The following is a 13,070-nucleotide window of genomic DNA, read 5'->3' on the forward strand; positions in this document are numbered from 1 at the left end:
GATCCCACAAAATAAACCCCAGAATAAGTAACAAAATGGTATCGAGATCCTTTTCTTCGTAATTATATTATTTTTATACTTTTTAGTTTTCTCCTCACCGAGGTCACGTGACCCCAGTGAGGTCACGTCACGCCCCTGAGGTCACGTGACCCCTTGAGCTCACGTGACCCCGGTGATGTCACGCGACTCCCGTGAGGTAACGTGACCCCGGTGAGGGCACGAGGGTCACGTGACGTCCCCGGGGTCGCGTGACGGACGGCGACGGCGACGCCGCTCGGAGGGAGGAGCAGCAGGCAGGATGAGGAGGAGGGAGGAGGGGGTATACCCTCCCTTCAGTACTCTTCCCTCCTCCTCCTCAAGGGCTGTGCTCTAATTCGGCGTTACAGGGAGTTGTACACGGCTTTCATTTTTTTTTTTTGCTTAACAGATTTGTTTAAAAAAAAGCCGTGAAAGTTACACTCATGCGGCTTGTGCAGGTGAGTACCTAATAAACTACAAATAGCGCTAAAACAAGGACAGACGGAGAAGTGGACAGGACAGGCGCTAACTCAAAACTGACGGTTTTATGTACAACGAGAAAGAAGGTAAAGGAAGTAGCTTGTGCTGAAAAAGAAGAAAGAAGAAAAAAAAGTTTTTTAAGGGTTAGAAAATGATTTCCAGAAAATGAGCGACCATTCAATTATGCTAGCTAAATCATACAGAATGGGTTTCAGGGGGCCATTTTATACACTTTTGAAAAATTATTTCAAGAAAAGATTTCAAATGGTGAAGCTTAAGGGTCAACAAAGTGACCCAATTCAAATGAAATTCGGTGTTCCACAGGGATCAACTCTGTGTACTTTACTCTTTAACATTTATATTCATGGGATAGGTAATTTTAACCTTAAATCAAATCTATTCCAATACGCAGATGACACAGCCTTACTACTACCACACGAACAATATAATCTCGCTGCTCCGATTTTTCAATGTGATATAGTGGAATTAATGAGTTGGTTTAAAAATAATTATATTTTTGTCAGTAGCGACAAGACTAAACTGATGTGCTTTCGAAACCCTCATAAACATGTTCCATTTGATGTTCCTATATTTCTTCATGATCGACAGTGTCGTCAGTGCAACTGCCAAAGAATGGAAAATGTTAAAACAACACCCTATCTTGGTCTGCATTTCGACGAACATGTTACATGGGGTAATCACATTGAACAAATTACACAAAAACTTCGTGTTGTCTCAGCATATCTTTATAAGCTGAGAAGTGGCTGTGACATCAATTTGAGGAGAGAGGTGTACCTTTCACTGGGGGAATCTGCACTCCGTTACGGTATAACAATACACGGAACATGCGCTAAATACAAACAACACAAAATCGATATTATCATAAATAGATGTGTTAATAATAAAGTATATGGGTCTAAATATGAGCCTCTTGAAACTGAAGAAAAAATGAATGCAGTCGGAATATTATCTTTTGAAAATGTATTTAAATTTGTTGTTTTAACCAGCCACTATTTCTCCAGTGAGTTCAGAGACATACCAAACAGAATAAAAACACTCCGACACACAGAAACCTATGACATTCCAAAAATATATACGAACTACGAAAAAAAACAAAGACAGTATTTTGTTCCTGAGATATTTAAAAACTTACCTAAAGATCTCCTTAACCTGTCACCCAAGAAGCAGATGAAAAAGAAGATAAAAGAGTGGTGTTTTTCTGTCTAGTGATGTAATGAACGATGAAAGATGTACATACGTAGATACTGATTTGTGGAAATTGTTTGTTTGATGTTTCTTCGGTTACCACTGACTGAGTTTATTATTGCATTCGATGTTACTTATCGCATAGACTTGTTATTAGTTCGTTACGACTGACTGATTGTTTTTCATTGTTGCATCTGTTGCATTTCGCGTTCAATTTTGTTAATAGCACGTGAACTCTCGTAACTGCCTGTACTATATTTGTACTTTTCTCTCCTTTTTTTTTATCCTAATCGTATAGGATGTTAAGTGCCGTATGTGTATGTGATTCAATTAATTGTGAATTATATTTATGTCTACAAGATAAACATAATTACTGCCATGTCCCGCATACAAGCGTTCGACGCTTAAGCGGGCTGGATTGTTTTCCTGTTTTTGATTGAAAATAAACTTTATTCTTATCCTTATCCTTATTAACTTTGACGGTCTGGAGGTCATTCTCGAACCCAGTGGTTCTCAAACCATTGAAGTTTCGCGGACCCCTTGTGGATCAGCGAAGATTAGAGAGGACTCCGTTCGCGGTGAGGGGAAGGGAAAGATATGGGTTAATTATGAAAGCGATTTAATAAATGGATATAGTTAAGGCCTAGTGTGAAGTAGACTTCTCTTATTGACATATACACGAGAAAACTCACCCGAAAATTGAAACGTTTCATCTCAATCTGAGAAAAGGAAAACTTTTATTGCGGGCTTCACTGATGAGGCTGGGCTTCGCGGACCCCTAGGATGCCTTCGCGGACCCCAAAGGTTCCGCGGACCCCCATTTGAGAACCACCGCTCTAACCCTTAAATTTTTTTCTTCTGTCTTCTTTTTCAGCACCAATCCACTTCCTTCACCTTCTTCTTTCTCGTTGTATATAAACCGTCAGTTGTGAATTAGCGCCTGTCCTGTCCACTTCTTCGTCTGTCTTTGTCCTAGCGCTATATGTAATTTTGTATGTCTATCCAACTAGCCCGCCAGAATATTTTGGTACCTATTAAATAGGAGAAAACGTTAAGATGGTGTAAAAAAAAAAAAAAAAAAAAAAAAAAAAAACAGTAGCGGCAGCAGAGCGTGTGAAACACGCGACCAGCTGCGACGGCAGGCAAATAAACTAGTTTCTGCCAGTGCGGCTTCTTGTGACATGGGTGCTGACAGATTCATAGGCACACTGAGGCACTTCTCCACGCTTGTAGACCACTTAACGCCCATGAACTCCGAAGGCTTTGTGGCCCACTCTCCGAGCCAGCTCCCCTTTGACTTGCTCTTATTGATTCTTGCCCCGGAACATCAACCGTAGCTTTCGAGTTCATCCAAGACTGTTTCGATTTGTCGCTTTGAAGAACATACAAAGTAAACATCATCTGCGTACGCCAGGAGTTTCAGAGATGCTCCTTCCAGCTTGAGAACGGAGATCGACTGGTGGTGCTGCACCTTGAGGCACAATGGCTCCAGCTGTAGAGCGAACAAAATTGGTGACATGGGGCTGCCTTGTAGGATAAAAAGCTGAACCAAAACTGGCTTTCCTTTCTTCCCATTCATTAAAAGCCGCGTGGTGGTGCTTTTGTAGCACAGCGCTATCAAATCTCTCATCACATCGCCCACCCCACATCGTTCCAAGACCTTCATGAGAAACTCGTGGGACACTCAATCAAACGCTTGACTGAGATCTGTCTGTAGCACCGTTAATGGTTGATGACCTTCGGCTGTCGCTTCACAGGCAAAACGCATGACGTGAAGGTTGCGATAAATAAACCGTCCTTTCAATCCATAGCTTCGGTGCTCTCCGATGACGTTTTTCAGTCCAGTGTCCAAACGCCGTGTCAATATTTTCGTCATCATCTTGTAGGGTGTCCTTAACAGACTTATAGGACGGAAGTTTGTTACTTCGGGAATTTCGCCGTAGGTTCGTGCTTTTGGAATCAAAACAGTGAAGCTCTCTCATCGATGGTGGAAGTAGCTCTCTTTTTTTATGTCTTGAAACACTGTCAGCAGAATGGGGCAGAGGAGGATTATAAACATCTTATAAAACTCAGAGCTTATTCCGTCCGGGCCCGGGGTCTTGTTTGCTGGCAGATTCTTGATTGCCCAGCTCACTTCTGCTGTACTAATCGGTTGATCCATGCGGTCCTTATGTTCCTCTGACGCTCGCGGCAGATCGTCGAGAAAACTATCGGTGATGTCATTATCGGAGTCTTCTCTTCGAAATAACTCACCGTAGACGGCTGCAAACATTTCTTCAACTTCTATTTGCCCTTTCGCTATGGCATCAACTTTTCTTAGTGTCAGAATCGTATTCATTTCCCCTCTTGTTCCTTCCAACGTTGCGAAAATTTTTGTCGGCACCTCTTCTTCGTTTCACATCCTGGTACGCTTCGGACTGCAGCACCATTTAGCTTTTCGCCCAGTAACTTGAGAAGTTGTGTTTTACATTATTTTATGTCTTCCAGAAAAACTCCAGGGCTTTGTTTTTCTTGGACAATTAGTGTCTTGAGGGACTGGACCAACGCCCTTTTCCCTAGCGTGCGCTCGAGCTGTCGTCTCTGCGAAAAGTCAGTTGCGAGCTCCTCATTTAGCGGAGTTTCATTGCTAAGCTTTAGAAAACATGATTGCGCTTTGAAGACAGGGACATAGGAAGAACAGACACCACAGAGCGCTAACTTTCAACTGATTTAATTCAAGAGCCTCATTGCTAAGCACCTCAATCTTTTCTTTCATGATCGAAGCAAATTCTTCGTCTTGTAAAATGCTCATGTTAATTTTCCAGCTTCCATCACGTGCCTTGCTGCGAGTTTTCGCTCCAGGTTTGAGAGAAAAGGAAACGAGATCATGATCAGAGAACGAGACTGCCTCAGCCATGCACTCCTCCACTTGAGTCAACATTTCGCTTGAAAAGTAGAGTCTGTCATGGCGGGCGTGAGATGTTTCCTGCCAATGCGTGAAACGAGGAGACAAGTCCTTCAGCGGGCTTGTGACGTCGACAAGGTCAAACTGCTCTAACATGGTTTTTATCTTAGTAGCACTCGAGTCGCTTGTCGTAGCGGGGTTAGAGCGGTCACGGTTAGATCACACACAGTTGAAGTCTCCGCCTAGAATGACTTTCCCAGTCGTGCCCAAGATTCGTATCAAAGACTTGAAAAAAAAGAAAAAAAAAAAGAAGGCGGTCAGAAACATTATTCGGTGCATAAACCGACACTAGACCCACTAGTTCATTTTTAATGAGGCAGTCAACTCTGCTGACGCGACCGTCTGCGCTGGGCTCACAATCAACAACGGAAAAACACTTTTTCTTTTTGACAAGCACCGCCTTTCCTCCAGACGCGTTGCCAAGAGTCAATGTGTGGAAGCACCAAAACACGTGCCCAAAGCAGGGTGTCGAACCGGAACCGAACCGAACCGAAAACCGGAACAGAACCGTTATTTTTAGCCGAACCGGAACCGAACCGAAATCTTCGCCGCCATCTTGAAACTGAACCGGAACCGAACCGAAAAAAAATATAACGGTAACCGGTTCAAAACGGTTCAGGGTAATTTCTTTTTTAAATTTTTTGTTAGTATCACAAAATGAACATATGGGAATAAGAAATTGGCGGCTGTATTTCTATTGATCAAATTGTCATATACAGAATTGCAACGTATGGAAAATTACGAGTTTTCGTGGCGCTCTTGTATTGGCATTACGATTAACAACGTGTCACGTTGTCACGTGACGTCGTTGTGTCAATACATGTTGTCAAGTAATGTCACGTGACCTCGTGGCGTCACGTGACTCACTGCGTCAACTCGATTTAATTTGAGGAAGTCACTATACCTGTTTTCACCTCAAGAACCATAGTAAAAAAAGTCCGGCTTCTCGCGGGGCATTACTGATTTCGCCCTTTACGTAAAAGAATTGAGATATAGGTAAGTGATTTGTAGATTAGTTTTATGATGTCTTATCAAGACGCACACGTTCCAAACGCCAAAAGCATCGCTTTTTCCTCCGACAACCAAATCTCGTAAGATCTACTTCGTGCCGCGTATGAACAATGCGCAAAACTTGCTTTTTTCTTGAGGTGAAAACGGGTACAGATGTATTAGCCTTGTTGACCGCGTGACGTAACATGACATCACGATTTTGCCCCGAGTCACGTGACACCGTGACGTAAGCGATTTTCATAACACCTAGTCGAGTGCACGGTGTTCTTGACAGTCAGCATCGTCAAACATTCGGTACGGCTGATGTCAATTAAATATGATAATAGCCCAACTCTAAAAATATCTGAAGCTCAGTCCAAGTTTTTGCTTTCCAGACCCTAGCCGCCTAGAGCATGACTGATGAACACTGACGGTATATAATTAGCGTCAGATCACGCGGCCGCTTGTTTAAATTGTGAGTTGAGGAGGGGATCGACAGCTGTCTCTTTCCTTCATTTTTCCTGCATCTGCTATTGCGAGGAGGGGAAAACTAATGCATATTTTCGCAAGCTATAAACGTCAGGGGTTACTCCTTAGCAGTATTTGTTGAAAGTACAAAAAATGTTGCACGACCAATTTTACATCATTGAGGCACCCAAACATTTTTTCGTTGCTGCTGAACTGCATCCGAAAGATGTCCCCGAGAATAGAAGTACTGAAATGACTAAATGCGACTTATTAATATGACGTTCTATGGAACTACATGTGTGTACGGAAGGAATACTTAAAAAAAAAATTTAGTGACATCAGAGGGACAGCCGAACAATGGCAGTCGCTGTAAGTCTCACACGAGCGTCGTTCTCAAGTTATTGCCCAAGTTTCGACCCTCTCTGTATTTTGCTTAAAGAAGCTATAAAAATATTTCTATACATCATTAAATTCAACTCAGGATCACTTCCTAACGTTAATTACCGATTGAACTTGTCTTTGCTCTTTTTCTAGGCAACGGCAGTCGCCAAAAAGTTAGAAAAATATGAGCATCATTCATTCCCTCAACTCGGAGCCAGAAGCGGCCACGTGGCCTGGTGCCTGTTTTATGCCGCCAACGTTAATTATACGCCCGCGCTGGGGTTGGAAAGGAATAAAACGCGTGCTGAGCTCCAGGCATTGTTAGAGTTCGGCTATTCTCATTACTGCAGTGGTTGGACACGAGCTACTGCACAAGTGTCCACCAAGGTATTGCTTGTTATGAGCCGATGTACAGTGCTCACGCAGTTCTCCTGTCCAATCCATGAGCCGCGCTCGACTGTCGTCAGGCGCGTGGGTTTGATCCCAAAATTACGACATCAATCTTTGCGAAGGCAAGACTAAAAGAAATAGTCTCATTTTTGGCCTCGCAATTTTACCGCAACAAAGAAGCTTCTGAATCAGTGGCGGCCGGTTCGAGTACACTTGGGTCCGACTAGGACCAGTACGCCTCGGAAAAGTCATGAACATTCCAACCCGATATCGTTTTATGACCCCTTTAAACTTCACGGGGTGCACAAAAAAAGCAGTGAAGGGTTGCTGTTAACAATTGTGACAACTAAAATTGTCGAATTAGCACACACGAACGGAGGAGACAATTTCTCAGAAATACTATCAGCCTTTCCACTCCGGTGAAGAAGGAAGACCAGCGGAGCTGTACTATGGTGGGAATGAAGTAATGGCCGGCCGCAAGTCGGCAAGCGAGAGTGGAAAGGCTGGAAAGGTTGCGCCATCTATGCGCGACGGCGGCAACCAGAACACAAGCAAGTCGATTGTCTGGTAGCCGTCGTCACTTATAGATGTCGGTAGCTGTCCAGAGTTTAGTGTCGCCATTTGTTTGCTGATGGACACGTTACTGGGGCAACTAGCCCTTAATAGCTCCGCTGTAAAAAGAAGTGTGTGTGTGTGGGGGGGGGGGGGGGCAGAGGGGGGTTGTTTTAAAGGCATACTGTGTTGTAAAGGTTCCTCTTCCCCGCATCTTTGGCGCAGACCAAAAAGCGTGACCCCGGAAACTACTTTGTGTGCAAAAGTCTCTGACCAAATAGCACGTTTTTGTCGTTCCAGACGCTCGCGCCGTTCCTCACGACGATGCACCAAGAATAGTAATACGTGCTTTTAAAATACTTGGCTTTAACTGAGCTTGAACCTCCTGCAGCATGCATTTTGCACCATCGAATTCGATTTTCTCAGCAAGAAGAAATGACGATGACCACCAGCCTATAGTGTGATGATGTCACGTGCATACCATGTTAAGCAGTTCAGCTTTCTGGTGAAATGTGATGTTTGCAACACTAGCAATAGATGTCCTAATTGTAAAGTTGTGCAATGTTTGTAGCAGTCTCGCGATGATTTACGGCAGCCTAGAGAAATGTTAGCGCGCATGACTATTCAAGCATAGGGTTCCAAAGTGAGGGCCAAAACAAGTGGAGGTAAAACCGAATATAACATTAGCCTCCCGAGGCAATATTTCACGAAGTTTCGAGCTCATGGAAGTTGATAAAATGTGATTTATACTAAAATCTTAAGAATCTTTGTGTGTCCTTCGCCCTATTTATGTAAAATTATAAATTTCGTTGCGTGCATTTTTACGCATATCTTTTTGCAGTAAGGCGTTCTGTAAGAGATTGTTTAGAAAAATAACATTAATTATCTCTCTATTTTTGAACATTTAATGTATTTCACTTCCAATCTATTAGGCGAGCACAGAGCCCTCTTTGGCGTACCCTGCAACCCAATGTTTCACACTGCCAATCAGCAAACAGAAAACACTTTTACGCAGACTCCAAAGCTCGCGTAGTTTCGAGTATCGTCCTTCCGCGTCGGTCTCAAGCGGTTAAGGGAACTTTATAAAGTAAAATTTATTGATCGTCATAAAATATATTTAATTACTAACTCAATGTTTGACAACATTAATAAGTGGCCGACCACCCTAAAGCAATGCCCCCCAAATTATCTGAAAAATGTTCTGCCAATCTTTTCCGGCGTTTTTATCCTCGACAGTCACGTTGTAAGTGATATGGGACAGCCTTACACACATTCCTGATCTTGAAGCTAATTTAAATAACTATGTGTTCCTCACGCATATAACTTTTCAAGCATATAGAAGTCTGTTATTGCCTCTTTTATGTGGGGAACATTACTTTTATGTGCCTGTGGGCTGGACAAAAACAAAGTAAACAAGGGCGCGCGGCGGAACTATGACGATTACGCACGCAAACCGTCAGAAAGTGTCCAATTAAGTAGCTGCCATGTCGAGTAGAACGTGAAATACTACTTCGTTTTACTTAACAAAAAAAGAGTCTTGGAGGACGCTTAACCCTCGACTTTAACATTGGAACGGCGATGCAAACGAGGCCTTTACGGGCCTCGTTTGCATCGCCTTCTCATTTGCCATGAAAGCGTGCCTCGCGTGGCCCAGTCAAGAGCGTCTGACTCGCAACCGAAGGGTCGTGGGTTCAAATCCCACTTAAAATTCTTAATTTTTTTTCTTTAAGGCAAAGGAATTACTTTAAAAACTGAAATCATTTGAGAGATACGGCGAACTTTAATTCGCATTACATGTCATGTTTTAATCACTCTCATTCCACGCATGATGTCACGTTTCACATGAGCATTGTGGGTTGTTTGAAATTCTTGCGCGAGGGCATGTAGCTCTGACGTCATCACCCTATCGACCAACCAAGGTTTTCTAGTCACGCCACCGACATCGGGTTTTCTGCGACATGAGCTCCTTAACACTATCGCGTTAAAGTCATCAATTAGCAAGGGTGATGCTCATTTGCAAATTAAATTGGCCGGCATCTCGTCAAGAACAAACCTCAACAGCCAGGTTATGCCACCTTCTGCTGTATGAGAAAATTTTCACTTGGACTAGCGCTATTTTGGGGCAGATTCGATCGGAGTGCGAAGGTGCGTATAGCTTAGGGTGAACAATTGCGATTACTCCTTGCTGCATGATTAGTCGCATGCATGCGGTACTGAGTGTAAACAATGTTTGGTTAGGACAACAAGCATTTTTATTGCCGCTCGGTGTTCCTATACAAAATAGTACGAAAGGAATTATCCTAAAGCTTTTGTAACATTTTGAAAATTTCATTGCTTTTAGCTAAGTTGTGTCTTCATCTTATACATATATATTGTGAAGTGTATTTCGTAAACAATATCTGGTAATATATATGGCCACAAAGTGCTCATTTTATAAATTTATGTGATGTATTTAATCCCTTGGTTCAAAGACAATCATGATTTCACTTTTAATACTGCGACACAAAGTTGTATCAATCACGGTTATTTTAGGCGACCTACCACGCTTCGCGACAATATTTTATACCGTGTAAATAAATCAGCTTGAACTTTGGAATTTTACTTAAACACGAAGAAAGGACAAGAAAATGCCGTATAGTTCTAAATTTCAAGCTGATCTATTTACAGATGTACCAACAAGCTCACCTTTTCACTCTTGTACTTAAACATTTTGATTCAGGAAAAATATGTGTTACTGGTAAACAAAGGGATGTTGAGTCGTATGAACACGACGTTGTGCGTTAATGTAGATTTTCTTCTACTCTAGCTTCAAAATTAAATAACTGAACTTCACATTTTGGTACCTAAATACAGAAGTAAATTGCACGGACGATCGAAGAAGCTATATAGTTAATCGTTTCACGGCGTAAATAGTGTATATGGCCAGAACAACGTGGAAAATATATTCTAAATTTAGCGGTTCAAACCGGTTCGAACCGGTTCGAACCGGTTTGAACCGTTATTTTTTGCTCCCCGGAACTGAACCGAAACCGAACCGAAAGCCGTGAACCCGAACCGGAACCGAACCGATAAAAATTTCGGTTCGACACTCTGGCCCAAAGTACTACACGAAGTCTTTTGCTTGCTCATGCGTGGAAATTCTCGTTTCCTGATTGAAAGAAATTTCTATGCGTTTTTTTTTTCAGCAGACTGAGTAGCCATTGCTTACGTTCCCCTGCAACAGTACTAATAGCGTTAAAGGCTGCAATATTCAATGAATTAAAGTTTTTAACCATTCAATAAAGTGTTGGAGTTGGGATGGCTTACACGTTTGGCAGAACGTCGTCAATCTTCGAAGGCCATTTCCTAAAGTGCTGAAGCATCCCCCTCTGTCAACCGTGGTTGGCCTTGAGGTTCGGTACATTTCGTCCAACGCTTGTGAGTCACAAGAGTAGATCGTTGATCAGCCGCAGTCATACGCGCTGCAGTTTTTTTCGTTCATCGCTCCCCCTTCCTTTTGACTGGCGCTTCCGCTCCTGTGACTTCGACTTCCGGGTTACCATCTGCCTCGCTGGCCTTTCTGTTTCGCTGCCCCTTTCTTTCGACCAGTTATGACTTGTCGTTTTCGCGAGTTCTCTCCCGTCTTCGGCGACAGCGTGTCTGTCACCTTGACTTCTGCGGCACTGCTTGCTGGTGGTGCTGAATTCGCTGCTCCGGCGACGTCAGATGACAATTCAGACACCTTTCCCGTCGAAGTCCCGGCAATGATCTCCTCCATTTCATCGTGGTCCATCAAGTTATCGACGTCCTGTGGTTCGGTTGGAGGCCTCGTTTTTTCCGTGTACGTCTGGATGCAGTTGTTCTCCTCATGTCCATAAGTGCGGCACGTCCTGCACCACGGGGTGCGACACTGCTTGCGCATGTGTCCTACCTTCTTGCACCGTAAGCACTGAGGTGGGCGGCCTGGAATGGACACCAGCGCTGGCATTCCGAGGATGTTGATTTGATGCGGGATTGCGTCCACTGTGATACCTTCCCTGAGCACCATTGTGACTGTTCGCGTTGTTGTCTCCACATTCTCAAAGCCTGGTTGCCTCCACTTCTGGCGCACGATTGATTTCACTTTCCCGTGCGACTCGAACGTCTTTTGCACAGCTTCGTCGGGAACGCGGATGGGAACTCAGTGAATTTTGAATGGTTTGTCACTCACATTCGGATCGATGACCAGGCAGGTCTTGCCCTTGACGTTGAGCACTGCTGCATGTAGCAGCTTCTCTTTCGCTGCCGATTTGTGCAGGGTGAGCAGCCAAACGTGGTTGTACTGGAAGGCACCGAAGCCGGCCACGTCATTCATGTCAACGACGTCCTTCAGATTGTCGCGAAAGTCGTTGATGCGAGACGGTCTCGCTGAGGGGAAACCGTGTAGAAAGACTGAATTAAAAGAATATCGACCTGTTCGCAGCGTAGGCAGGATAATACGGTAGTCCTGGGGAGCCAAAGTTTCCGAAATGCCTGCTGATACCCAGCTAGGGTTAGCCGTAGAATGCGCTCCGCTGGAGCTCATGATTTCTTGACCGTTCACCTCGGCGTTAGAAAAAAGAATCCTCCATCACTCCACCTTGGCTTTCTGGCGTTTTCTATCTGTCTTATTAATGCACACACAATAAACGAGATGTATCCAATCTCCCCGGCCATTTATTTACTTATTTATTTTCAGTGCCTAGCAAAGGCCAGATGCCTAAGACGGTAGAGCACCACGTCACATTACAAAGGTGAAACCTCAATGAAAATAATGTCTTCCCTAGTGGATTCATCTTACCGGACTGACTGTAGAGATTTTCGGAATGTTACTTCCGTGAAAATGAGTTGCAAGAAAAGGACATCATGCTTCTCGAAACTGATAAATCTGGGAAATTTGCTGTATTACCAAAGAATGAGTTCCGAAAAAAAAACAGACTTAGCCATAGAGGGGTTGTTTAAGCAGTTCAATGGAAACCTAAAACAGATTAAGCGGGAAATTGTTAGAATAATGAAGGGCAGTGAATTTCCTGCCTTGGTTTCCAAAATGAATGGAACCTCAAAACACACTTTTGGAATCAAGTTTTTCTTGAAGGAACATAAGGTGAACCTTCCTCTTCGAGTTGTGGTGAATGAGAACGGCACTTGGCAAAAACTAGTGTCGTCCTTTCTTCAGAAGGCCTTGAGTGGTTGAGATGTCGGAAGTCCATTGACTCTACGTTGCTCAGATGACTTAGTGACAGAAGTGGAGCCTTTTCAAGGTAAGCACTGCACTCTTTTCTCGATGTATATCAAAGACCCATATTATTCGCTAGAACCCAAGACGTTACTTGAACGCGTAGGTCAGTTTCTTGAAAACAATCTTGTTAGATTCCGGGCGGCGGAGAAAAGCTCACCGGAGAAAAGCTCACCGGAGATAAGCTCACTGGAGAAAAGCTCATCGCAAAACTGGCAGAAACGGAGAAAAGCTCACCGGCCTCTGAGCGGATGCGGAGAAAAGCTCACCGGCCTCTGAGCGGATGCGGAGAAAAGCTCACCGGAGAAAAGCTCACCGGAGATAAGCTCACCGGAGAAAAGCTCACCGCAAAACTGGCAGATACGGAAAAAAGCTGACCGGCCTCTGAGCGGATGCAAAGAAAAGCTC

General features: G+C 43.7%; 1 pseudogene; it reads right to left on the minus strand.

The window, feature by feature from the left end:
- Positions 1-10,753: 10,753 nt before the first annotated feature.
- LOC120848589 lies at positions 10,754-11,513 on the minus strand (annotated as a pseudogene).
- Between the last annotated feature and the right edge of the window lie 1,557 nt (positions 11,514-13,070).

Source organism: Ixodes scapularis, unplaced genomic scaffold, assembly GCF_016920785.2.
Source record: "Ixodes scapularis isolate PalLabHiFi unplaced genomic scaffold, ASM1692078v2 ptg001458l_1__unscaffolded, whole genome shotgun sequence".
In the NCBI taxonomy this organism is placed as follows: domain Eukaryota; kingdom Metazoa; phylum Arthropoda; class Arachnida; order Ixodida; family Ixodidae; genus Ixodes; species Ixodes scapularis.